Source organism: Neopsephotus bourkii, unplaced genomic scaffold, assembly GCF_033783945.1.
Source record: "Neopsephotus bourkii isolate Nb327-2 ecotype Australia unplaced genomic scaffold, CSIRO-AGI_Nbou_v1 NB_74, whole genome shotgun sequence".
Taxonomy (NCBI): domain Eukaryota; kingdom Metazoa; phylum Chordata; class Aves; order Psittaciformes; family Psittacidae; genus Neopsephotus; species Neopsephotus bourkii.
Window position 1 is genome coordinate 420665 of NW_026900591.1, and position 27993 is coordinate 448657.

Below are 27993 nucleotides of genomic sequence, written 5' to 3' on the forward strand. Positions count from 1 at the left end.
CTTTACCAGCACAAGCCAGGCAGTTTTATGCAAACACAGAGTGTCAAAAACCATACTGATCCTCCAGGTTTGGGTTCCTCCCCAGGGCTCTTGGGGAACACATAAAAAGCAGGGAACATGCTTTAGCTATTGTTTGAGAGCTCTGCATCTTGTATATTGAATGCTATTTGGTAATTTGTGCAGGACTGAGCATATTTGATATGCATATGAATTCTTCTTTTCTGACCAATTCGCTTTTGGACTCTGTGCAGGAGGGAGATAGAGAAGATTGCTGCTGCTGAATCAGATTTACTTCAAGGTCAGGAACTGAAGTTTTACCTACTGTTAGATGATGAAATTGGAGTAACTTGGAGAAAGCAAGTAATCATGAGGACATATTTCAAGTTAAATGATTTTTCCTCAAGAAAGATAACATGAACATAATTTCAAGGAGAAGTAGAAGGAGATTAATGGTGAGTGATTTTGAGAGAAGATGCTGCCAGGGCACCATAGCGCCTGAGTGTCAGGAGCAGCAGGCACTCTGAGCTGGGAACTAAGGAGCTTCCAGCCCATCCAAGGCCTGTTCAATCACCCCCAGGAATGATTTCTTATAGGAAGTTTATTCCTGCCCTAAGGGTAGTAGGAGTGGAGCCCAAAATTCTCAAAGAACATTGACTTTGTCAGTAGCTAAAATGCCACCAACAGAAAGAAAACCTCTCTAGAAGAATAATCTCTTGCCTTTAACAGGGAAAGTTATGCTGGAAATTTGGCTTCAAGCATAGAGTGAACAGGGGGCAGCAGGAAAAAAATGAAACTGAGCAACATAACAGAAAACTTTCCTGATATCTGTGGAATATAACAGAAGTCCCAACTATCAAGCAAGTGTGGATAATTATTGATTCACTATGATTTATTTCAGTATTCCCTGAAAAAAATAAGAATTCTCACTGACTTCAAGAGATAGCAAACTGAGCGCAGGGAAAGATAAAATAAAAACCTGGTCATTTAGTCAATGGAATTTGGAGAGTGAAAGTTTCATTTATTTTCTTATAAAAAACACCAGCTATAACATACATGTTATGCCTACCTTTTTTCCAGCTTGAGACAAATTATTATGGAATGTGTGATTCCTGAGGTGTGGGAAATGGTGCTATACCAGAAGCAGAAGAGGCAAAAATTGGAGTTCACAGTTCTGGGAAAGGTTGTTATTCTGTTGCTGCTAGAAGGTATTTGTTTAATCTGAGAAATTCAGCATCTTTTCTTAAAATGTCTATGCTATGCAAAAAGAAAGAGAAGGGATGCCATTTCTTTAAAAGCATTTAGTATAAACCATAGTTTTGCCTCTGCAGCTGTTTCCCAAGCTAGAAGAAAAAAGAATGCTTTGGTTCTCAAGAACAAAAAGTCTTGATAAAACATCATGTTTTAACCTCTTAAAAAAAAAAACCCCACCAAAACAGTGTTACTGAATCAACGAGACACAGAAAAAATAACAATTTTTATTAATGTGAATTTGTGCTATGGCGCCTTCTAATTGAGAGGCAAAAACTGAAATTCTTCCTCTATCTGAGGCTGGAGGCAAAAATCCTACTAAGTCAAACCTATCTGGATTTCTCTGCTAATCTTCTGCTTTCACAGCCAATGAACCAGCACTCAGGATATTTGGCTTTGTTCAGACACTGACGGTATGGAGGTTTTCATGGCTTTCATAGTTCCTCTGATCTTCTCTCCATCCTTTAATTGAATGTATTGGACACACCATTCAGCTTTCAATATTTCCCTCAATATCTTCCATGACTAAGTTTGTCACAAGCAAACCAGAAGTTCAGTCAGGTGGAAGTCCTCTGTCCATTGTCTACTCCAAAATGGTTCAGACTGTGTAGACTTATCATCATCACAATCAAGTGTTAGCAGTGTCTTTTGCAATCCGCTTGTTATCCTTGTTGCCCTGGTAGAAAATAATCTTTCTGGATCATACTGAAGGTATTCAAATGCCACAGGGATCAGGAATAAATGCTGGAAATAAAGAAGTGTGTCTGTCCTAGTGCTCTGTGGCTCTAGCTTGCTATGCCAATCTTTGCTGGACATCCGATTTGTTATTTTTTCCATGAGAAATATAGCTGTTTGAGCAGGTTAGCCCTGTAGGAACAGCTTTCAGCTGGAAGCAATGTGGGATACAGGCAGCATGTGGAATACAGGGCATGAAGGGTGCTCAGCATGCAGCATTATAAGATTCTTCGTTTTTCTTGACTTTGGTGAGCCTGCCTGGGTGAACAAGGCTTACCTGTGGGAGTTCTAAAGTATGTTGCTAAGCTTATTTTTGTTTTTTCTTGCAAAAATCTTCTGTGCCTGTTGCCAAACATGCGGGGTTTGTTTTCAGACTCTAATTTCTCAGGTAAAGCTGTCATGTTTATTCTGACTCACTACATCAACACATAAATATGGTATTTTTGTTTACATTTGTTGTTTTGTGTGTGTCCTTATATAGCCTGGAAATATTTTGTTTTCAAGGCCTTACTAATTTTCCAGGTATGAAAGAATGAGGGAGAAAAACCATCACTGTCTAACTTAATCTCAGGAGATGCATTTGGGCTCATATGTTGGCTATGACACAGTGAAGTATGGTTAAACAAGGGACAGATTGGGGTTTACATCTTCCATAATAAGTAACAATCTTAATTTTGACCATCACTTGACAGTAAAAAAATATTTCCACTTTCCAACATGAAAGATGTGAGTCATCCTTGAAGTGAGGGTCACCAGCGTAGTGCATTTGAGGAACGGTTTGGGGCAGGCTGATTTGCTTTCACGGGTTCTGTAATCTGTCATCCACTTTGCAGTACTTTACTTACAAGCATTTTCACAGGCTGCAAACAGTGGTTCTCTGCTTGGATTAACCACAAGCTCATTCTGCTTCACCACAGTTTGACCTCTCTGATTAGCCACGCATTAATGTGTTTACAGACTGCGTATATATATCTGGTATAGACTTGTCAAGGCATGCACAGCACAAAAATTGTTTTTATTTTCCAATGTGTTTACTTTTGGCTGTGATCTTGCTGGTCATTTGTTTCAACAAATTATTTCTGTGGTGTCAGTGGGTCATTGTTGAGGTGTGCTGTTAAATATTGGCCCATCATCAAAAAAAAACCCCAGACCAAAACAGAGAGATCATTCATGAGGGGTGTTACAGAATTAGGTCAGAAAAAGACCCTGAGAAGTCATGTAGTCCTGCTGTGTTGGCTTAAGGTAGGCAGTCTGAACCAGTTAGCCCCCTCACTGCCTACTCCAGCTCACTACTGGAGATTTTTCCTGCTCCCTAATGTCCGAGTGTGCATGCTCTGCATCCTCTGACTCACCACAGTTTGTTGGAATAGACCTCAAGTCTATTTTGCTAAGGCAAGCCGCAGGCTTGTGGAAGCCAGGCAAACCCTCCTGCTCTGTCTCCTTGACTAGGGGAGAGGAGAGGCAGAGCAGAATACTGAAGGTCAGGACTGAACTAGGACAGCTGAAGATCCCTGCCATGGCATGTGCATTCTCATCCTTGGCTTGAGTTTTAACTGCTGAGTTTGGGCACCTGCTTCTCAGCTTCACCAGGTCTTTCATAACTGGTCTCAGCAGAGGCTGCTCTGAAGTGAGAAGCAGATGATCCCGCAGTCTGTTAAATTTGTACCTGCAAATGGTCCCTATGTCTGGATAAATAATCAAATGTTTGAGGGGGCTCTACTATGCCACAGGAACGCATGTTCTGACCTGAGGCATCTAGGCTCAGTGTAGATCATGAAGTCACTCTGTGCTGCAAGGTTGACATCTCCAGAGGATGATGGACCTCACTGCTGTTGAGGGATGTGGGTGCCTCCACATGCACTTGCAGTTCTCTCTCCCCTTTGTAATAGCTCCAGAGTGAAAAATGATCTTCAGAGTTGCTAGTCTATTGTTGGCTGTGCCTTCTCCCAGTGAAAACTAAGCAGGAGGAAAGCTTTGATGCCCATCTTGCCAGCCCATCACAAAATGCCAGCACTGAGCCCCACACAGCATGTCTGTCCCCCCAGTCAGAGATGTGGAGTGGGTGGACTGAAGGATGTTAGTGACATCCTCCTCCAGACCAGGCATAAATAGATGCCCCTTAGTGAGTACCTTATGATCCAACCTGGTTTTTAGTTTTGTATTGCTGTAATTTCAAAGGAGATTGTCCAATGGTCAAACAATAGCATATCCAGGAACTTATTCTGAGGTTTCAGCTGGCTTATTTTTGGAGAGCGCTTTCTCACTTGCTCTGACATGAGACATACAAAGGTAATGTGGTCCTCTCCCTTTTTATCTCTTCTTTTGTTTTTTTTATTTTTTATTTCCTCAGCATGTAGGAACTTGTTACTGGTCTCACTGTGCAGATGAAAAGCGATGTCTTGAGCAACATCTATAAATGTCACAGGGCTGGGTTTTCTCAAGTGTTTACTGAGAACATATTATGTTTTAGTGTCTCTATCATAAATACCTTTTTGTTAATCTTTCACCCTCACTAAATCTATTACAAGCTTTAATCAACCTTTCTAAGCAGTAATAAAATGTTATCAGCAGTTGGCAGAGATTATAAGTGACAGACCCTAATGTTTTCTAATGATTGTCATTATTTAGAAGGTTGTTTGTAGTTTTACAGAAAAATAATTAGATCTATTGCATATTTGAAGAGAGGGGAGTGTGTCTCCTCTGATAGTTTACTCTCAAGAAATCTAATTTGTAAATAATTACTTAAAAAGAAAAAAAAACAAACCCAAACCAACAAGCCAGAGCTGAATGGAAATTCAAGATATATTTGGACAAATGCAGGCAGAAGAGAACAGGCTTTATGCTAAAGAGACAGGATATTCCCTAGATGAATAAATACAATTCAAGTTTTTCACCTATTATCAACAGGATCTGAGGTCTGCATTTCCAAGAAGAATACATACATTTCCCTCTTTATCAACTCGTCATCATGTTACACACTCAGAAATAGGCTTCACAAAAATATTATATTATGCAAATTGTTTTTCCCTTAAGAACAAGTCAATACCCTTTCACTTACATGCCATGTTTCTGCAACTGGTTAAGTGAAAGGCTTCACATGGGACATAAATGAAGGTGAGGTTTTCTCGGTCCCCTTAAAGTTTAAAGGTGTTTTCATTTGGTTGTTTTCACTGGCTGAATTCCAGCTTTGTAAACTCAAGCAAGATACATTTCCCTGAATTATCAATGGTGTGACTATAGCTGGATAAGGTGCAGCCCTAAGTTTAGCACAAGCTAATTGTTGTGCTTGAAGTATGGTGTTCAGTCATCGGTCCTCCAGCTCCTGTCTCCCATGTACCATGAGTTCACCATGATGCAGTAGCTCCCTAGCTCCATGCTCTGCTAAGTCCCTGAAGCTGCAGAGGCATTTCACTGCACTCCTGGTGCAGCCCTTGAGCTTAAAGAGACCCACAGGCAGGACCCGCTCTTGGGCAGCAGCCTCATGGCATCTCCTTCTCCCCTTCTTGTTTTGTCTCCTACTACATGATGCCAGATGTGTATCTGTTAAGAAAGGGCACCTAGGAAGCAGCACATCAGATACCTGTGGTGAATGTATCTACAGCACTCCCTGATACTTGGTTGTGCCCCAAACCTGAAATCCTTGCTAGCAGCAGGCAGGGAACATTTTATAGTTTAATGTTGTTTCATGCCCAGTGAATGCTCATTCCTGACCTGCTTTTTTAGAGGGTATAAAAAAAAAAATCCATGTAGGTGTTTAGGTGCAAGCACACATGCACAATCCTCTAGGCTAAGTGACCAGTGTAAGCAGAAGTGTGGAGGAGATCAGATTAGTGTAACTGTGCTGGATCTTAGCTTTATAAACACAGACTTCATCCAGTCTGCTTTTAAGCCTCAAGCTTAAAACTCATTCCCCAAGTACACCCTCTTCTCTGACTTCAGCTTGCCTCTTGCTTGGCATGAAGAGCAGCCATGCACTCCACATGAACTTGCAAATGATTATTAATTTCTGTGTATTTTTTGAAAAGTTTGGTTTATTTCTTGTGGTGGGTTTCTGTTGGCCAGCATAGATGTTGACTCTCTGTGTTCCTGTCATCACCTCTAAGGCATTTCTAGAGTGTTATGCTGACCACCAAAAAAAGGTGCACATTGCAGAAACTTCCTTGTTTGATTCTGCTTACAGAAAAGGATGATATGTTTAAAAAAAAGACCAGACTGAACTTAGCTCCTCAGTAAAAACTAAATGGTGCACTTTTTCTAGGCATTTTCAGCAATTAATTTATTTTCTGAAACTCTCCATTACCCTGGAGAAGGATGTGCATCCTAAAGATATTATAAAGTAAGCAGAAAACCCAACTTGAAAGGACTGGCAGTGTTTAAAGTTAGCATTTGGAGTATATCTGCAAGAAGCAGCAGCAGTGTTTAAATGGGAAATTCCAGGCTATAAATTCTTTTTCAGCTAGATTATATGCAGTACAAGTGTTGACTTTCAATTTATACCTTTGATATGACTCATTGAATGTTCTGATTCTTAGTTTATTTGTCCTGTCTTCAGCAAAATGGATTGAATATAGGGTTATCCAACCATGATGCGTTGCCTCTGTGCCTCAGATGTTATATTGATGAAATCTTAGTGTCTGGCACTATCTAAGAGGAATATAAAAATTTGATTTGGTCTGCAGCCAGCTTTCCTCCCACTCTGGAACAATGATGGAACATCTGGGAGAATGCTGTATTCATTAACCCAAATCCTGAGCACTTCGTATAATACCTGATCCTGTAAGAAGCTGCTTAGTTTTCCAGCCTGTGTAATTTGTGCTGGATGCAGCTAGAGCATATTCAGTCAAAGGACCTTGTCTCTTTTACATATTTGAGCTTTTATGTGACATTATGCTTTGTCGTAATTGATGATAACAAGGTTGCCATTTGTTATCTGATTTTAAATGCCAGTTACATGCATGGTGGCTCATTCCATTCTCTCTCCTCCAGAAATTTCTCTTTGTCATTTGTATTTTCAGCTGGAGACCTTGGGGTTTTCTCTTGCCCATCGTCTCAGCTGAAGCCATATGCCAAGAGGCCTCTTAACTTTCCTGAGGATGGATCTTGGAATATCAGACTGGTGTCAGTGTGCCACCTTTATTGTTTTTCCTGTTTTCATAATCTTCGCTTTTCACAGTGGCAGATGCACACCAGCATTGTGGCTGACAGAATAGCCATTTTCCTCCTGGGGTTTGATACTGTGCTCTGTCCAGCTGCTGTGGGGTATACAAAAGGGATGCGGTTGGTACATCCCAAAGTTTGAACATCCCCTGTGATTTTATGGTCTGTGCTTGCCTAAGAAAAGGATTGTGTTTGTCTCCATGTGACCCCAGATTGTCTGCATGGGTTTGATTGTTCAGGAGACTAAATAAAGCTAAACTCCTGATCTTGTGCATAAAAAATGGTTGTCCTAATGCAAAAGAACATGGGAGCTCAGCTGTCTGTTTAGGAAAGGAGGAATAAGACAGCAGTTAAAGCAGTAGCATGGAACTTTTTTCTCCCTTTACGGTATAGATACACTCTGTGCTTGACCTTGGGCAAGTCAGACAGGCTGAGTTCCAGAAAATACTTATGCACCTAAATCCCACTCTGGGATTTAGCCACCTGGATAGGAGAAAGGTCCAAATTTTCAAAGATTCTACATCTTTCATCTGCAAAATGAACATGGAGGCTCATGGTTTTCTTCAGCAGGATGCCATGAGAACAGATGCAGCACGTTTGTAACATACGAACTGCTCATCTTTGCCAAGCCCAAACACTGAATCAAAAGGAGGTAAAACCATGTGCTCTGCAGCTACCTGCCTCTTCTGTTGGTGTTTCTAAAATGTACCATTTCTTTGCAGGGTTTGGCAGAGGTGGAAGAGTGGGATAGAAACAGCAAATTCCATCTTTGCATTTTGTCAATATGGCCTACTAAAGGTTTACATAAAAATTGCTCAGAAGGACCACTTTTCAAGGCCTTGACATCAGTATGGCTGAAAGAGTTAAGGCCATTAGGTGGATGCCATTAAAATACTTAGTATCTCACATCTTCAAAGCAACATACAAATACTAACTAATTAATCTTCAAAATAGCCTTACCTCCACACCCCACAGTCAACCCTGATTAAAAAGTAAATATTCCTCTTGCACATGTAATCAAGACTTAGAGCTTTATGCTCTAAGAGGGTAATTGATTTGTGCCTTGTTTGTGATTTTGATAAACAATTCAGAGTGGTTCAAAGGATGCAGAGCCAGAGGGAAGGTCAGTAGCAGTACTGAAGGAGGACTGCTTCCTCTCCAGACGTCACCAGTGTATTTCTGGACCTAGCTCTCTTTCCACATTGACATGAGGGAGATGATATTTATGGTAAGAAATACTGTGTCTGGGAAGGCTGAGCTAGGGGGAATGCATAACTATGATGGTACTTTGATATACTCCTTTAGGTGCCTAAAATTTCTGTTATTGCTCACTGTTTTTCTTGGTATGCAGAATGCAGTTGAATTGCTTCAGCTCTTTCCTGAGAGTGGACTTATTACTGGATCCAGTGACAAAGTGTAATACTGATAGCAAATTGATGGTTACTCAAAGTCAGGGGAAAGTGCTGTACTTAAAAATATATGCATTAATTCATTTCAGATGAGGCTGTGTATGAAAACTGACCCTAAGAACAGGTAGATGGGAGATACTTCATCATAATTGATTTCTCTCATGCAACTGAGACAGTGACATTTAAAATAGAACCACTTAGGTGACGCTGACTAGAAAATGTTCACATCAGACCTCAAAGTTCGTGGTGCTATATCAGGTGAAACTGCTTCAGCAGTCTGGAACCTCCTGCTGCTGCAGAAGTGAAACTTGGAAGACCACTTGCTACTTTTAAAGGTTTTGCTAAAATAGGGGTGTACAAACTCCCATTGCAATAACAAGGTATTTATCCATGGAAACAGCTCAACAAATTAAAAGGTAATAAACGCCAAAGAAAAGGGAATGCTTAATGCTTTAAGGATAAACATTTCAGGTGCTTAAGTGTATTACTGCTGGGGATCAGAGGTTATTGACGTGTGTGAAGTTAGAAAAAAGGTCTGAAGGCATGGAGTTGAAATTTATGTAGATGAGTTGGCAGGAATGGACATCTGCATCAAGAGCTGAAATGTGCTTTTATATTCAGCAAGCTTAGGCAGCAGCAGTAGTTGCATTGTTAGCATGGTATTTAGTGTCCTGAGTGCTAAACTTGGAGCTTTGAATTACCACTAGAGTACCTCTATCAGTAAAATTCTGCCAGCCCAATAGTGTGTTGATTCTCTGGACATATAAAGCATCATGTAAATCTTCTTGCCAGACCAGAGTTTTAAATATCAAAAAGCAGTTCTAGTAATGAGTAATATTTATAAAAAAGCCAGTAAATTGGAACACTTGATAAGGTATTAAAATATGCTGTCTGAAATTCAGGTGTAGTTGGTTAACAGAGTGAAAAATAATGGATTCTCACTGTGCACAAATTGAGTTCAGTTTGCAAGATATTCCTGTTCCTGCTTTTGAACATTAAAAATTCAGGGTTTGTCACAAAGCCACTTCAGCTCAGTTCAACACACCTGGGTGCATGCCACAGTGGGATTATCTCTGATCTAATCACTAGGGAAAGTGGTCTTTTCAGGTCAAGACTGAGGTCATGGTTAGATTGTAGATAGAAAATTATGCCTCTTCTCTCTGAAGCATGCTTATTTACAGTATCAGGTGGTGTTCACTCATCTCTCCTCATTTCATCATTGAAATGCTAATACTCATTCATCAGTGTCACTGGTACTCCGTGTGTGTGTGGGAATATATTTTATTCTCAAATAGGTGGTGTGGCATTTCAGTATCATTTTCAAAGGCAGACCTTTCTTAATACATTTAGGTAGCTCTATATATGTATTTAGGTCAATGGCCTCAGTAGATACTAAGTTTTCATGCATAATAATAATATTGGGCCTTTGTATTTAGCTTGTTATTAGTAAAGCTATGAAGAACATGTGTAAAGTTTTAAGCAATTCTAAAACGTAAATCCTTATCTTTGTGTTGAAATATTAAATGTTCAAATGTCATGAAGCTCCACATACCAAGGATGTTCCAACAGTATGCATTCACTGCTTGTCTACTGTGCTTTCTGGTTTATATCATACCATAGCCTTATCAGAAAATAATTGATTAAAATGCATATATTTAACAAGGACAGCATTCTTATTAGAAATGAGATGAATATTTTGAGATGAAATACTGGAAACAAGGTGAAACGCAGCTGAAGGCAATAGCTGTAAAATCTTTTGATCCTTTCTGTCTCCTTGCTATCATTTTCCTGGATCTGTTTTGGTACAGAATATCCAGAGGCTGTGTTTCTCCCAGCTCCTCCTAATCCTCCAGACTATTATATCAAAACTCTTGGGAAGTCCCACAGCATCAGCTTGGTGATTCTCACATCAGGATTTAAAATCCTCTGCAAAAGCTAGAGTCAAAATGAATGTGATATGTAGACAGGAGGAGATCAGAACAGGGTTTAGCATTTTTCTTCCATTGGTCTACTCCTCTGCAGGTATGTAAAGTAACTGACTTTCACTGGTACTTCAGAATCTGGAGACATGTTGCATGGGTCAAATTATGTTAGATTCCAAGCCGTCATGTGAGATTAATCACTAGCAACTACATATGTAGAGGGCTGTGTCTCAAAAAAGAAGGTAGTTCCAAGGAAAATGGAAGCTGGATGTATAGATAACATCAAAAGTTATTAAAACTGTGGCTAAAAAATAGCAAGGATGTAGGAAGAACAGGACCCTCTGCGACCATGTCCAAGGAAATGGAAGATAAACAAGGAGGTGGAGGACACAATAGAACATAGGTGAGTGTACTGTGATTGCTCGAAGTCTAAGCTCATCTTCTAGACACACTTAGCAGCCATCAAATTAAAGTTAGCACAGCTAGGGTATGATCTGTTACCCTAAGTTTGACATCTGAGTTCAGATTTGTGAAGCCTCTGTTTCTGTCTATTGACTGCATCAAAAGGAGCGTGACCAGCAGGTCAAAGGAGGCGATCCTGCCCTTCTACTCTGCTCTTGTGAGACCTCACCTGGAGTATTGTGTTCAGTTCTGGGGTCCTCAACATAAAAAGGACATGGAACTGTTGGAACAAGTCCAGAGGAGGGCCACGAGGATGATCAGGGGACTGGAGCACCTCCCGCATGAAGATCGGCTGAGAAAGTTGGGGCTGTTCAGCCTGGAGAAGAGAAGGCTGCGTGGAGGCCTCATAGCAGCCTTCCAGTATCTGAAGGGGGGGGCTATAGGGATGCTGGGGAGGGACTCTTCATTAGGGACTATAGTGGTAGGACAAGGGGTAATGGGTTCAAACTTAAATAGGGGAAGTTTAGATTGGATATAAGGAGGAAATTGTTTCTTGTTAGGGTGGTGAGGCACTGGAATGGGTTGCCCAGGGAGGCTGTGAATGCTCCATCCCTGGCAGTGTTCAAGGCCAGGTTGGAGGAAGCCTTGGGTGAGACGCTTTAGTGTGAGGTGTCCCTGCCCATGGCAGGGGGGTTGGAACTAGGTGATCTTAAGGTGCTTTCCAACCCTAACTATTCTATGATTCTAAGACTAGAAGATGGGATTGTAGCCTACTAAGTCAGGCATGAACACCTACTTTATAGATAATCAGAAACAGGTGAGGTGATTTGTGTCCTGATCATGCTTGAGACACCCCTCATGGTTTTCATCCATTGCACAGTATCTGACTGTGAATGAAGGGTCTGAAAGAGCTTTGTGCTGGTAAATAAAAACAGGAGAGAAACCCTTTACAAAAGGCCAGGTGGGTTTTCACGATTTCTGGAATATAGCAACATGAACTTCCCAACAAACAGTGCTATTTATTCTGTTTCTATTGACATCAAAGAGATTTTGATACTGCATCTGGAGAGGGAGGTAACAGAGCTGGGCCCAGCATTTCCATTTTGGAGCCCTTATTAACCTCATTTCAGTGCAGGTGAAGAGCAGAATGCAGATGCTGCTGGAGAAATAAAGCCTAGATTAAATAGTGCACATGTATCTTTGCATTAGTCCTGCTCACATATGCTTGAGGGATAATGTGTATGTTGAACTCTGTGCTTCTATTTGTGCACCTATTAGAAAACATAATCCAGTTTTGTCATCCAAATTAAAAACAATATTTTTTAAAGCTGGCAGAAAAATATGCTTTTGGTTTGTGAGTATACAGCACTTTGAAAGGTATTTGATAACTGAAGACTTGTTTTTCTCTCTTCCCCATTCTCTAGTTTCTGTAATTGATTTTCTGCTCACATGTAGCTTGGGCTCATCTGAACCAGTGTCAGCAGTAAGCACTTAGAGCAGCATGGCTGCAGTGCCACTGAAAGCCTTCCTGGGGCTCATTCCTGACATTGCAACAATGCAGTGCACTGAGGCAGGAGCTGCTGGCATTTCAGAGGTCCTCGACTGCCTTAATTTTCATCGTCTGTGATCATTTGCTAAAAAACAGAAAAAAAAATCCAAACTATTCTATTTTCTGATAGAGAAATCTTTTCCAAGTCAAGCCATACGTTCCTGGGGTATTTAGATTAGTAGCTTGTCTTTTCTTTGTTTATAGACACATATACAGCTGGTGTGAATCTCTTTCTACATTTGACACTATTGCTGCTTAAACAGTGTTCTAAAGGAAGGCTCTGTAATCTGGTAGTACAGCTTGCTTTGTGTTTAACTATGGGAAAGAGTACCTGTGCTCTACCAGAATATCTCCTAAATATTGTAAGGGTAATCTCTTTAAAGATATCCTTATTGTACAAGGCAAAAATCCATCAAGTCTTATAGTCAAAGAGTTTTGAATCTGATAAGAATGCAGATACAAACCCTACTGAAGACAATCATTCTTCTGTACACAATAGGCAGGTAGGATATGAAAAGATTTGCCACAATGCATTTTTCAGGTTGAGCTAGTAAGTTTTCGATTCATTATATAAAACAGAAACTGCAGGCACTGTAAAATAAAATGTGGGTCTTAGGCCCACTGAATGTACTTCTGTTTTCAGGATTGTTTGCGACAGGTATGTGCTATGGAGGTTAATCACAGGTGTAAAACTCAGGGGAGGGTAAACGTACCTTGCTCCCAGGCTATTCAGGTGTTGTGTGCATCTACCCTGTTTGCAAACACGTTGAGAATGGTTTGTTATCTCTGGAGACCACCTGGACTGTGCAGTTCCCAGAGGGATCAGCAAGTGAAAGAGCCTCTGTAGTGTTCATGCCGCTTTGAGATGGCCCAGGATCCCAACCCCAAACCGGGCTTGGTGTGGCATAATAGGTGGGATGTGCGAACTGACATGTTTCCTGCCACAGCCCAAAGCTATGGTCGTCTGCACTGAAAGCAACCCAAGGTCTTTTGTTTGCCTTTTTAAATCCTAGGAGCTTTTGTAGTTGTTTGCAAGGGCGAAGGCAGAGCTAATATGTGGTTTAGAAACAGTAAGATGTGCTGTACAGCTATGCAAAAATTTTAACTTGACATGCATATTTCCTCTAGAAGCACCAAAGACTGCGAGGGAGGGTTAAAACATCAAAAACTGTTATTTCCCACTGGAAAAGAAAAAAATCACTGTGTGAAACATACTTCTCAGTGTGAAGCTTTTCATTAAGAGATTGGCATGGTGTGATACAAAAGAAGAAATCAGGGGTTATACTGTTTTCCTAACAAATGAGGAGATTTTTTTTTAATGCTGAGGTACTTGCGACAGAATGTTCCTCTGTAAAAGTCAAGGTTTGATTATAGTTCCTGCATTATTATTTATAGTTTAGCAGTTATACATGCCACGTCCTTGGCTGTGGCATTGCAGTTTGCACCATCTATGTCTGCTTCCTAAATTTATTGATCTCATTAGAAGATAAAAATGACAAAGATAGCTCATAATACTTCTGAGAAATGTAAAACCATTAGCAGGTCATTGTCAAAGTTATAACATGTCCTTTTAAGCTGCTTAGCAAACTGGTGGCAGCCTATGATACAGGGATTAACCTGTGCCAGGAGTGACTGAGTGGATGGCAGTGGATGGTTAATATTCAGCCTGCCTGCAAAGCTTTGAAGCTGCCTCAGAAAATGATACAATGAAGAGATAAACAGAAATACATTAAAAACAAAGGGAACAGAAGTTTTATTTTCCTGTACTTTATCTTAATGTTTGACATAAAAGAAGCAGAATGGATGTTAGAGTTTTGGTCTGAAATTAGAGTTGCTTTTTTGTAAGCTGGGCTTTGCTCCCCCAGGCAAAAGGAGCTTGGGCTTTGCTCTCTGAGTGCAGGCTGACCTTGCTGAGACCCCAAGGCAGCTTTTCCTGAGGTGGGAGCTTGAAGGTGCTATCTTAGAGCTGTGTTTAGGTGTGTGGTTTTAATAATGACTATTTCAGACACATGGTGCATGGCAGTATTTTGAAGCCATCATTTGTTGTTCCAGTTGTAGCATGTTCCATACTGCCCAGTACACCCATTAGTTCAATGGGCATCACAAGACTTCCTACTTTTTTACAGGAGAGCTGTACATCTGCATTATAACTATTGTTGTCTACATTTCTTCCAATAGGGAAACGGGTGCAAGCACCAGTTGATTGCATTATTGCTTACTGTACTGTTTGGGGTTACAGAGAGTATTCTTAAACTGAGCAGATCACATACAGCTGTGTAAGATTTGGGCTGGGGGCCCAGGTTTTCTACATTGGTTCTCAGGGATGAAAGTAGTGTAGGTGGTTAAGGAGAGGAGGATGTGTGCAGAAAGATTGGCACCTAAAGGGTCTCTTCAGGATCTTCCCTGACTCTTCACTCACAGCAGAGGGCATAGTATTAGTGTGGTTCACAGTTACTGCCAAATCCCTTTGTGGGTGTGTTGGGTTTACACAGGTGGGCTCTGACAAGAGAAGTAAGAAGGTGAATAGACAATAGAAACCCAAGCCCCAGTTCACTGTTACTGAGCATTGTGTAACCTGATTTGCACCAGTGCATTATTCTCTTTCAGGAGCATTTTATGTGCACATTCCAGTAACAAGTAAACAAGCATTAGGGCAATGATGAATTAGCCTAGACAACTGTTTACAGATTACAGCTGGGGAGAATGAGGACAACAACATTATTAATCATTTCAGTTATTTACTTCATTTTTAACCTATTAATGACTATTTGTTTATGTTATCTATTGGGAAGTCAGAATTATCAGGAAGTGGACCCTTGAGTACTGGCACAGAAATTTCTCCCAACAAAACTCAGATCTGTTTTCTTTTTCTGTGTACATAGTAGTAATTTTAATTGATACAACTATATGATCTTGGCTAGACTACAGATATACACATTGTGACACTTACTATGCTGTCTACCTCACTAAGGTGGTTTTGGGTTAATTGGTGACCTCCAAATACTCAGGATGCTTCATAACTGTGCTGTATTATTAATTTGTACAGGCATTCTCAACCATTAATTGCCCTGACATTGTAGTCTGGACTGCTAGCATTTGGTTGTAGTAGAAACATAATTTTCTACTTGATGTAACAAAACAGTCTTTAAAGAGATGTTTTCTCAGTCTCAGACCTTGCAAATGCTGTTACGGGATGCGGTCAATAAAGAACAAAAAAGTGCTAATATCATTATTAAAATTGTGGGAGGAAAGCCAATTCAATTTCATAGAGAATTCTGAGCTTTAAACCAAAATTTTTTATTCTAATTCAGATTGGAAAAAAAACCCAAAAAGTACTAAAATACAAACTCTCCTTTTGAAGACTGAGTTCTACGGGTCTGGCTCTGAAGGTCCTTGCCTTGTTCTCATGTCCAGCCAATGGGTAGAGAAAAATTCTTCAATTTCTGTCCTAAGAGCAGCCTCACTTCCTAGCGTACCTGGAGCCATGCAAAAAGCTGATGGCCTCTGATTTTAATACCGTTCCCGTGGTTGGTGTTCCAGAGCTAGGAATGTTTCCCATGGATTTCTGTCCCAGAATCCTGTAATCCTTTTGCTGAATATTCTTACTTCTGAAGGATTAAGGCAAACACGAAAGGTTGCAGAAAAGAACAGCAAGAACAATTGAAAGTCTGAAAACCCTGTCTGACACTGAAAGATTAAAGAAGCTCAGTGTACTTACATTATCTGAGGGAAGGTTAACAGGTGACATGATCATGGTCTCAAAGTCCCAAGTTGAGAAACAGTTTTCCAATACATGGGGAATCTCTAATTTAGCAGACAAAATCATAGCAAGATCGAGTGATTTAATGCTTAATCTGGACAAGTTCACACGAGATACAAACAAATATGAGACTGTAGCAGCTAAGACCATTTTTTTCTTAAGGTATTGGTAGAGTCTCAGTCATTTTGAGATTTTAAAACATATCTTCACTAAAATTTGTTCTACCTTGACCAGAATTTATAGTCCCTGGGTCAAATGCTGTGGTATGTGTTGTGCTCAAGGGCAACCTATACAATCATAATTTCAGAATACATTAATTCTTTCATAATTAATGTTCCCTACTGCTACATAAATTAGGCCTATATAAAATACTATCACTTGCAGTTTTCTAACCCTAATGTTGATATTCAGAACCTTGTCAAAACTGTTTTGTACCTCTGTGTGCTTAGCCCAAAGAAAAGCTAGTTAATATAAAAGATATTTTTAGCTTTTCTGAAAGCTTCTTATGCCAATCACGAAAAGAAAATAAGAATATTCTAAAAAAAATGCAAATGCTCTGTCTAGAAGCAAGAGTATCATTTTCAGTTTTAACTGCTTCATCTCTATGTGTCACTCCCTATGTATAGTAAGTTCTGAGTGACAGTTATTTCTAAGAGACAATTAGGGACTTTTCCAATAACTACATTATTATATTTCATAATAAATATATATGTGAGGCGTGGGGCTTTGTGTTCAAAGCACTTAGCAGTCACTAACTAATGCTCACAGTACCTCTATGGACCAGGTAAGATAGTATTATAAAGGCAGATGGTCCCCAAAAGGGGACCTGAAAATCAAACCCTTGCAATGGTTTTATTTGCCTCCTACACTAATGCAAGGGGTATTGCTGTGCTACACCAATACTATGACACTGTGTAATTTGTCAAGATCAGCAGCCTTAGCCTCCAAAGTTCTTATGAGAGCTTGATCTTACTTACTGGGGTAGTCCTACTGGAGTTAAATCACTGCATGAAAAGGACATTTCATTAAAAATAACTGTGAAGAAGAAGTGGTGCTACTTATTTTCAAAGTTTGCCTTTATTTTACAGAATAATGGTATTATGATATGGCAGTAACGTCCATACAGCAGCAGGGGCTAAGTGCTTGCTATGCCAAGCACAGTCCTTGCTGTTAAAAGAGTGCTTTATAAAAGGGACTACATAAGTAACCAATACCAGGCCCAAATAAATAAAATTTATGAAAGACCCTCCAAGCTGTCTATTCTGCCTGAGTGCAGAAGGGAAGTATGTATGTCTGCAATAGTGGAATATTCTCTCACAAGGGATTCCTTTGGCCATGGGGCCCCTGCCCACAGCCCTTCTTCCCACTCCTTGACCCTGCATGTCTGGCAGAAGCATCTTGAATTTGTGTGTAGATACTGTGATGGCAATGCAGAGCCTAACCAATTAAGCCTTATTAATGAATAAATCTCATGCATGCCAGGCTTGAAGAAAGAACTGATAGTTGCCTACCTCACCCAGAAACTTTCCAGTGCCATATTATGCTTGCTTATTATGTTTCCCATGAATTTGCAAGAGTGACTGGCAAGGCAAATGGTGAAGGAGCTGGTTATGGCACAGATGTGGTAAAAGGACCGTGTGTTCAAAACATGAGTTCCTCTGTGGATTTATTTTGCCCTGAGTTTTGGGCACCATCAGGCATAGCTTCTAGACTTCTTTGCTTCTTGGGACTGTCACTCTAGCTCGACTAAGTTATGTCTAACCCCTAAGTTGTGTTTAACTACTAAGTTATGGACAAAGAAGGAAATGGGAGGATTGCCATACTGCCACTTCACAGACTATCAGGAATATATACTAATATATTTAAGAGATGGATGATGGGATGAATAACCTCATACCAGGCCTTCTGAGTGCATTTTGACCATTTCTATTGAAGACTAATCAAAAAACCCTAAGAAAATACAAATGCTACTGGGCTGCTGGTGTGTGCCTTTTGAAGGAAAAATATTCCCCCCAGAAAGACCAAGTTTCCTTTCCTCTTTTTGGTTTGTGGCACAAGACATGCAAAGAAGAGAATCTTGGGAAGTCAGCAGTGTATAAAAAGAAGTGTTTTGAAAGCAAAAAACACCAACGCAAAATCCGTGTTTCACTACAAAAGGAAAAGTAGGGTACAGAGAAGGCAGGGGTCACAGATCTGTTTCTGTCATGTTTTCAATTCACCTAATTCCAGATAACTTCTGGCCAGCACTTCCATGCTACCTAGGCTCATCTCAAAGACTTAAGACATGGAGACAAGAAGTACTACCAGTTTTGTGGAATATGATCCTGGCAGGTGAAGTGTTCAAGGGTCCTTGCAGGCAGTGATCTACAGAGCAAAAGCAGATTGTTAGCTTTATCGTAAATGAAGCAGGTTATTCTTGTGAGAAGAAAACCAGAATCATGATATTGGAAAACACAGAACAATTAACCTGGTAAGATATGTGCATCCTCTGCATTGTAAAATGCTTATTTAATCTGTATTATGGTATCACTTTATGGCTTGACAGTGCAGCTTACTGATCATATAGTGTCCCAAGAGGAATCTGACCATTTGCAAAAATCAATAATTTCAGCAACTGAAATGGGATGGCGAATGTCCATTCCCTTCAAATGGGTATACTAGCACTTCCTATAGAGGAGGAAATGGAAATGAAGGAGGAAGTTCAGCCTTTCTAAAAATGTACATCCAAATTATTGGTTAAACTGCTCTCAGTAGCATTTGGATCCCAGATATTAGCTTTCTTCTGAACTCTAAAATTATTCAGCTCAGAAAAAAAAAGCACAAGAATTGAAAGTAGTGTGAGAATTTGGGTTTTCTGCATATGTTTTGCAGCTATTTTTGAAGGGGAGAGCAGGGACTGAATTTGGAAGTTCCATCATTGAAGTCTGAAGCCATGATACATCCTGAGAAACAGTATTCAGAGAGCCCTGTGCACAGGGAAGGAAATAAGGCAAATAACATACAACTGGTATTAGTCACCACCACAGCATCATTTCCAAGCTTAGGCACTTTGAGTTTGGAGGTATTTTATGAAGAATATCATTATTTTCAGAAGAAGCAGATGCTTTTGTGGAAAACTGACAGTAGCCCAATACAAAAACCTTTCCAGAGCTATTAATAAGAAGTTTAATGAAGTGTTTTAAGCTGAAAGATTTTTTTTAACTTTGTACCCTAGCTGTTATCATAGTTCCTTAGCTTTGTGGTGCAGGATATTTTAGAAGGAACCTTTATTTTGTGAACCATATGGCCCAGATGCCACAAGAAGTACCAATAAAGAAGCTGTGCAGAACTGCCATCACTTATGTGTGATAGACTGATTTCTGACATTTATTTCATCCTGTTCTTCCGGTTCTCTGTTCCTCTGCAGGGACTAATTGAAAGCATAGGAATAAATGGTCATCTTTTCCAGCAGAAATTCATCAGTGATGTCCCTCAAAGACATATGCAAGGGCCTGTTAGAAGATCTGAATAAAGAAATATCGAAGTAATGTAGCTTACAAATAATACAAAGCTATTAGGAAAAATAGTGGCAGAGGAATACGATGACCCTGACTGACTGTGTGATAAAATGTCAGATAATATTAGATGATAATAAATATGAAGTGGTGCTAATTTTAGATACACAGCTTTTGGGCTTGCTCTTACCACTCAGAAGAAACCTTTGAATTCTCTGAAAACATCAGCTTAGGACTCAATACAGATAAGAGAAAGAAAGGTATCACAGTATCACAGTATGTTAGAGATTGGAAGGGACCTCAAAAGATCATCTAGTCCAATCCCCCTGCCGGAGCAGGAACACCTAGATAAGGTTACGCAAGAACGTGTCCAGGCAGATTTTGAATGTCTCCAAAGAAGGAGATTCCACAACCTCCCTGGGCAGCCTGTTCCAGTGTTCCGTCACCCTCACTGAGAAGAAGTTTCATCTCAGGTTTAAGTGGAAAAGGTGGTCAAATGTGCGGAACAGCTTCTTCAGATGAAATGATGAAATAGGCTAGGGCTCTTCAGTGTGAAAGGAGGAAGTGATGGGAATCTCTGAGATCATGACAGGTGGGGGAAGTTGAATAAAGAATTATTATTAAAACCTTCTTATAGCACTGGACCTAGAAGTCAATATAAATTACTGGATGTTAGGTTTGAAACAAATACCTGCTGTGTAGTTAGATTGTGCAACTCATTATTTCATGAGTGGAAAAAAAAGTTTAGATGTACACGGAAAGTTATTAAATGGGTTCCTGGAATAAAAACCCATTGAGAGCTATTAAAGTATCTTATTGGTGAGTCCCTGGCAACACATCATGAACGGATGTGTGAGCCAATGGAGGATCTATATTTGCTCTCTTCTTTTGCTCTTCCATAGCTCCATTGCTGGAAATGAGATAAAAAGCTGTAAAGACTCTTGCTCTCATGCAGCAAAACTGTTCCTGTGTTGAAGGGTGCTTTCGGGTATTCTGTTTTGTAATCCATATGATATATGAAGCATACGTGTAAATGTGTGTGGCAGTTGCTATGACCACAGTGGGGAGATGTTCAGATCAGGGCCACTGCTTCCTAGTCCCAGCTTCCTCACTGTGCTCTTGGGTGCTAATGAACCTGAGAAGAAGGAGGGGAATTCAGAGCTTCTGTGTCTCTCGATTCCAGTAAATTTGTGCCAAGAAATGGTAAAACTTATTTCTGTGAAATGGTGAGGCCAGTGGTTTGGAGTTTGGCTGCATTTTTTTTCTCTTCTACCTATTTAGTTTTATTTTCCCCTGTCCTGATTTAATTTAACCAGGCAATCAAGTTTCAGTGATCCTTATCACTTGACTCACTGTTTTATGTTGATGTTTATTCATATCTTCTTGATTGTACAACTCACTAGTTCCCTCTCAATATGTTGATACCAATGTTCAGGGATGCTATAAAAATACTAGAGGAAAACACGGTCATTTACTCCCCCTTGTCTTGTTTGTTTGCTTCAGAAGTACTTGCACTGACACAAATAGACTTTCCTTGTGCATGGAAAGAGATAAGGTTGGGGTTTTCTGGTTTATTTGTTCTGTACCACACATATTTTCCCCACCCACTCCGTCGCTCGCTTTTATACATGCTCACACCCAGAGGTACTTACATACTAGCAGGTTTCAGAGAATTTCACTCAGATTAGGAGAATGTGACCAATGTCTGGGATGAAATGTTTATATTTTCAGCATCACGAGTCATTTCCGCCAATCTTACCATCACAGGTGGGTGTTTCTGGGAAGGGTGCTAACGCACCTATCACTCAGCATTGAGGACATTGAAATAACATTAGTGAAAGTAGTGCTATGAAGAGTTGGGGTGCACCATGCTGCCACAAGCTGTTGCTGCCTGCGCAGTTTAGCTCCATTTTCAGAAGTAGAGAAGTGATTTAGCTAATAGGTGATGAAGTTAATCTGTGTTTTATTGCCTGTTCCTTTCTTAAAAATGTCACTATGGCTCATAGCTCTGCCTCTTTGACATATCTTCGACTACTGCTTCTCATAAGGGAAGCTGCACATTGGTAATTCAAATGATTTTATGAATAGAGGGATTTTTCTGAACTTGCTGCATTGGCTCAAGTGTTCTCCCTAAGCTGTGTGTCTCTGCAGATAGATGAGTGCATCTGCAGGTTTCAAGATGTGCAGTTTCTGTGGGTGGGGTGGGATGAGCGTGGTGAGGTGAAAGAAGAGAAGAAACGGTCTCCAGCATCAACAAAGTTTCTGGTGCCTCACATCAATGTATGTTCCCTTACAGGTTCTGCTTTTTAAGCACTGACCTCAAGAGAAGGTCTGCAGGATGAAAAGGTTATTATGTGACTGGACACCTTGAGTCACCTGGGGTAAATTAGTACAGTCTCTCAGTTAAGTCCTTGTTTTCTGTTGACATCAGTGGAGCTTGTTTTCACTGGTGTAGTGTTTGAGCCATCAAGTTTAATGATTTGTTACAAATACTTTAATATGCACTTTCAGGTGCTATTAAAACAGCCCCCCCGGTCTATTCTATTCTATTCTGTTCTGTTCTGTTCTGTTCTGTTCTGTTCTATGATGAAGAACAACCTTTCTCAGTCACAAGGGTTTAAATATGGAGTAGTGGGATAGGTTTTGCTCTTTACAAAGCCTGATGCTGAATTCAGTATTCACTTCTAAACTTACCTCCTTCAGAATTTAAGACTTTTAAGTTTCAGGGGATAAAACATAAGGTCCTGGTTAATTGCAAATAAATAGTGCCAGAAATATGTACAGATGGTACCTGAAGTTCACTGCTGAAGACTACCCAGTAAACTATATTTAATTTGCACAACATGTATGTACAGGAAGCAGGAGAACAAGTTTTTTTGTGGTTTCTCACATTTGTAAAAAAACAAAATAACAAAAAAACTGAAATCATAAATGAACACTTAGTCTGTGAAACTTCTGATTTGGGAAAACAGCAACCTATACTGCTATTTATTTACCTTAATTAAATTAATTAATTTAACAAGTCTGAAGATTTCAACAATTTACAAGATACAGGTATAAATATCTGGCGAGAAGTGTGTATATATTAAACTACATCTACTTAGCTAGTAAATATTTTGCCGCATTAGTTTGCTCATTCCCAAGCAATCAGTTGTGAACTCCAGTGTTGTAACGGGTCCACAGGGAACATTTGTGCTTTCATTGGCACTTAGATGAAATTCATCAAATGATTTTTTTTCCCCCCTTCAAGGCTGACATTTCAGAATGTTTTTTTTTTAAAAAGGTTGTGTGCCAACTGCCAAAGTCAATTAATTAAATGGTAAATCTGAAATTTGTAAGGGAAGACTATAGCTCCATTTTGCTGTGCAACCTCAGAAAAGTGAACATTTAATCCATGTAACACATGGTTCACCAGAGGGCCCAGGTCTGCTTGCACTGAAGGTAAAAGCAAAACCCCCAGAGAGTTTTTTGGAGATTAGGAATTACCTCAAGGATGGCATTTTACCCTGCATTTTCCTTCTGCTTTTGATACTCAGTACTAATAAGAATATCCTTTGAGGTTCTGCTATGTTTGATAGCTTAAAGGATACAGCACTTAGTAGAAGGAAAATGTGCAAATTTGTTGCCTCATTTTTGCTCATTTTCCATCTGGAGGTATCCCAGCTGAAGGCATGATGTTTAGTCCCAGAATTAGTGATCCCTACGCTGGCCAAAGAACTTCATCTCAGATCTGTTAAAGAGGCAAAATTCAAGAGACACGAGCAGATGGTGATCCTATTCTAAGACAGCGTAGGTACTACAGATTTCTCATCAAAATGTACACCTCCCAGGGAGTGCAGCCTTCAGTGGCTGCAAAGGCAGCCTGGTTTCAAAGATTAGACTGGACCTTACTCGTCTGCGTCCTACTCCCCATGTCACAACTTGTACATCTTACTGAACTCCTCTTACTGTATTTGAAGATTTCCAAGCTTCATAAGGTGCTTGGCAATGAGTGCAGTGCACTTACTGTTCTTCAGCTGTTAGTTTTCTGTCATTTTTATATTTGTTTTGTGTTTATTTATGTTTTCCCTGCCTGAAGACTGTGGTGTGGATCAGGACCCTGTATTGTGGACCCTGTATATTCATAGACAGTAGAAACATGAGTAAGACAGGTGGACAGGTGGTTTGTGACAGAACAAATGACATAGTACTTTTCTCCGGTTGTCATTTGAAATTGATTTTATGTTTTGCTATAATTTCAAGTTCAGGACTTACACCTAATTTTCGGCCTGCCTGTTTGCTTCATGAAAATAGGTATTTACTTGGGAAGAGAAAAGCAACCTAAAGAGGGTGGTTCCTGCCTAATTCAAAAGTTGTTAGGATTTCGTCTCTATTTTGAAAATTTGGCATGAGAGGGGTAGAATTCAAGGGAAGGCACTGATCAGACATCTGTAGCAGGGAGAAGTGGTGAAAGCTTCTAGTGCCAAGGGTGTTTCTTAAATAACAGCCTTGTAGGAATGTAGGTGCTATATATTAAAATATAGGAAGTTAATCCTTCTTAGGATTCATAATCTTGTGCCTTCTATCTCTTTGCTTTATACAGTGAATAGAAAGAAGCAGTTCTTCCTCTTAAAGCCCTGTACTGCAATTCTTAGGACATGTTTATTCCCCTGCCACCACTTTGGAATTACCCTTCCTGTCCAGATATAGGGTATTTTGCAGTGAAGATATCTCATATTTTGCCATTGAAATTGATCCTACTTGTAAAAAAGATTTACAGATGTGGCCCAGACAGACTGTGTCACTTAGGTGTTGGGCAGAAGTGGAAGATCTTAGCATGTTTCTGAGCCTCTGTTACTGTATTTAAACGGAGGGATATTTGATGTAAAACATTAGCAAGAATGCTTCCAAGAATGACATAAATGAAGTATGCCAAGCTGTGGATAATGCTTGGGGGTCAGAGCTACTTTGGATTCCCATCTTCTTCATACTGTAAAAATTGAAGCATTTCTATGCGTAGAAGGAGAATCCCTGTGGGGAGCTGGGAAACTTTAGTTTAAACACTTGGAGAGCTTCAGATGATGCCAAGGCTAACAATAGATATGCGGAAGTTTAGAATATTGAATTGTTTAAATCCTATCTGAAGCACCTAAAGTGTTGTGTGGGTCTAAAACTCAGCCGACATGTGTTTAAAATTCCTTCCTGTAGGACGGATTTGTTGATATTTGTTTATCTCAGGGGGACATTGGGCAGAGAAATGTGTTAAGCACTTGCTTTTTACAGTAATAACTATACCTTATATGGACTTATTCATATAGAAAAGGTGTTTTAAATGGCTTGCAAAATTTAGCAGAGAAATCTCATGAATGTTTCTAGATCATCACTAGATTGACAAGTTCCCCTTAATCAGTGTTGGGTGGTCATATATATTACTGCTGTGCAGAATGCCTGTATCTTCCTGGGAGATGTGAATCCAGTTTGCCAAGAGATCATCAAACATGAAAGAACTAAACATCCTATTTTTAATCCCTAAAGTTGTATCTCAGCATTGTCTTCATCAGTAGCTTTGTCTGCAGGAAGTGTAAAGTTTCCTGCTATGATTGTTTGACTGCTGCCAATTATCAGATTTGCTTTTGGCAGCTTTCCCCTCAACCTGCTGATTAGCTAATGTGTGGTTACTAATACAATATGGGAAACTGGTGTAAACGAGGAAGTAAAAGATTTATTAATTTCATGTGCTAAAAACTGTTTGTAATATAATTATCAATACTGTGAAAAGAAATCCTGGCTTAAGAAATAGCCAGGTTCCTATGTCTTTTGTGAAATGAGGTGCAAGAATTTTGTGCAGTAAACAGGTATATTTTCCCCTTGATACAGACACATAATTTTCATTAGATTTCTAGGTTTTAAAGGCAGAAGAGAGACCATTAGAGCATCTAGTCTAACTACCTGTAAAAGATAGGCCAGATTTTTATCCAGCTACTCCGTGTTAGAGCTAATAAAAAACAGGAGCCAAATCCTGAGCTGAATGTACAGCAGTGTTACTCCAGCAAGCTAAAATAATGGTGATTTATATCAGCTGAGAAATTGGCAGTACACTTAAGTGACAATTGATTCTTTTTGCATAAACCTAAATGAAAATGGTCATTTATATTTTAACAGCAGTATTGAAAGAGCCTTGCTGGGAGCGAGTACTCAAAAAGTATTTTAAACCTTAGAAGAATTGGTTGTTTTTTTTTTTTTTTCCCCAGACCTTTCTGGGATAATTATCTTCCCTGTTTGAATTTAAGCTTGTCCCTACACTGGATCTCCTGAAGAAAAGGCATAAAGTAAGAAAAAACAAAAGTTTATTTTTAAATTGAAACCTGTGCCAAGATTTAATTTGTAATTAATTCATGCCCTAGGATTTTAGTGGGGGAAGGAAGACCTAAATAATGTAATAAACCCCTGAATTTTATCAAAGCCAAGAAGAACTTGAACTGAAAAGTTCAAAGATTGAAAATCTCAAGAGCTAAAATTTAGTCTGTGATTTCTTGCATTAGGTTTTATAGCAAAACAAGATGTCTCTTCATTCTTTTGTAGCCATCTGTATGTCTCTGGCTGATGTTATTATATTTAGAGCAGATACAGCCTTATCATTTAGCTACAGACATAATTCTACCTGCACAAAGCTACAGGGTTTAAGAATGCACTCAGACAATACTGATATAGCCAATGCCATAACATCCTGCAATCTGAGCAGAAAATAAGACTCTGCACACCAAAGCTGAACAAAAAAACTTACTTCCTGCTCCCCTAACCCAGGAGAGAGTGTTTAAAGGAAAGTACCAGTGTGGGGAGAATATCCTACAGATTCCCAGCATTTTCTGTTAGTTTTATATCAGGAAAATGTGGCAAATGCTTTTGGTTGAATGGTACAGAAATCTGTGAGTATCATGTCAACATGTAGAATATACAGAAAGGAAGATAGCTTCTTATTAGAGCAGCTGCTTATGTGGCTAGTAAGCAGAGAGAATCTTCTCCCATAATATTCACATTCTCAGTGATTATGAACCAACTGCTGGTTTAGTTGCTGAACAGTTGGAGGGGCTTTATATTTGCTTAAAAAAGGTAAACAATTTTAATTTTAAATTTAATTTTAATTTAGTTTTAATACATTCCCCATACTTCCACCTCCCCACTCCTCTACCCCCACCGCTCCAAGTGTTTTTCTTCTTCAGAGCTGGAATTCCGTTTCAACATGTCAACATGCATTTTGGTGCCACTGTCATATGGAGAAAAAATTATAATGATTTACTGCACAGATAAACATCAGAAGACATGCTCTGAAGCCTGCCAGTAAACCACACTCCTCTGTATGTGCGTCCCTCTCTCCTTTAAGCAGGACTAGAAGAGTCAACACCCCCTTGAGAAGAATGTTTCTTTTTGTCCTTGCCTGGAAGGATTTCCGTGGTCCCATCCTTTAGGAAATCCTCATTTACCTCTATCATACCACTAAGTATTTGGTAACATTACACTTGCCTACAAAGCTTGTAGCAACATCACATGCTTCAGCTTGTTGCGAACAGCATCTGCCTTATGAGGTAAACCAGCTTCTGAACTGCTCTTCCCACAATGTCTAGACCTAAAGTTCATTCAGCACTCCATAAGAAAAGTGAGAAAAATAACTGTATATCCTCTATTTTATGCAGGCAGGCAAAAGCAACCATCTAACAATGCTGTTTTAAATATTCTTCATTCCTGAACATCAGCCTACAGCATCTAATAGCTTATGTTAGATGATACTGTGGAATGGATCCTCATGAGTGAACCATTGGGAACAGCAGCTTGTGAATAAGACAACCCTTTCCAGCACTACACCAAATTTGGTGATGTATTGTGGCATGTAGAGGCTACTGCTGCTTCTCACTGTGCCTCATGACAGTATATTCTGCCCCAACAAAGATGTGTGTAGAATGTGCCAGCATATTTGCACTTTGATACAAAGTAAAGCAAGACAAAACATGAATGCCATGGGGAAGCTGGACAAGAGACACTCTGACTGAGGTCTGAACTTAATATTGTGGCTAACTCAGTATCGTGTGCTTACTGCTTGATTCAGTCCTACATTTCTTGGGCCACTAGGCTGACCTCCAAGAAACGTTAAGACAATTTTTTCCAAAGGCTGAAGTTAGCTTATTGTTACAGAAAAATTAGCTGTGGATTATGGTCTTGCCAAATTAGATTTAGCTTCAGTGAATATGATGTAAAATCTGTATAGTATAGCCACACCAGTGAATAAAAAGGCTCCTTCAACCTAGTCATATATAAATATCTGTAATATAAAAATCTGCATTCA

The 27993-nt window shown here is 39.6% G+C and overlaps 1 long non-coding RNA gene across 2 annotated transcripts; it reads left to right on the plus strand.

The window, feature by feature from the left end:
- The first annotated feature begins 149 nt into the window (after positions 1-149).
- On the plus strand, positions 150-27981 carry LOC133212869 (uncharacterized). Of its 2 annotated transcripts, XR_009725632.1 has the most exons (4): positions 150-1180; positions 21973-22030; positions 25946-25984; positions 26860-27981. It is a non-coding gene; the product is annotated as an uncharacterized LOC133212869 (long non-coding RNA). The 2 variants fall into 2 exon arrangements; XR_009725631.1 differs by lacking the exon at positions 26860-27981 and having other exon boundaries at positions 25946-26782.
- The last annotated feature ends 12 nt before the right edge of the window (positions 27982-27993 follow it).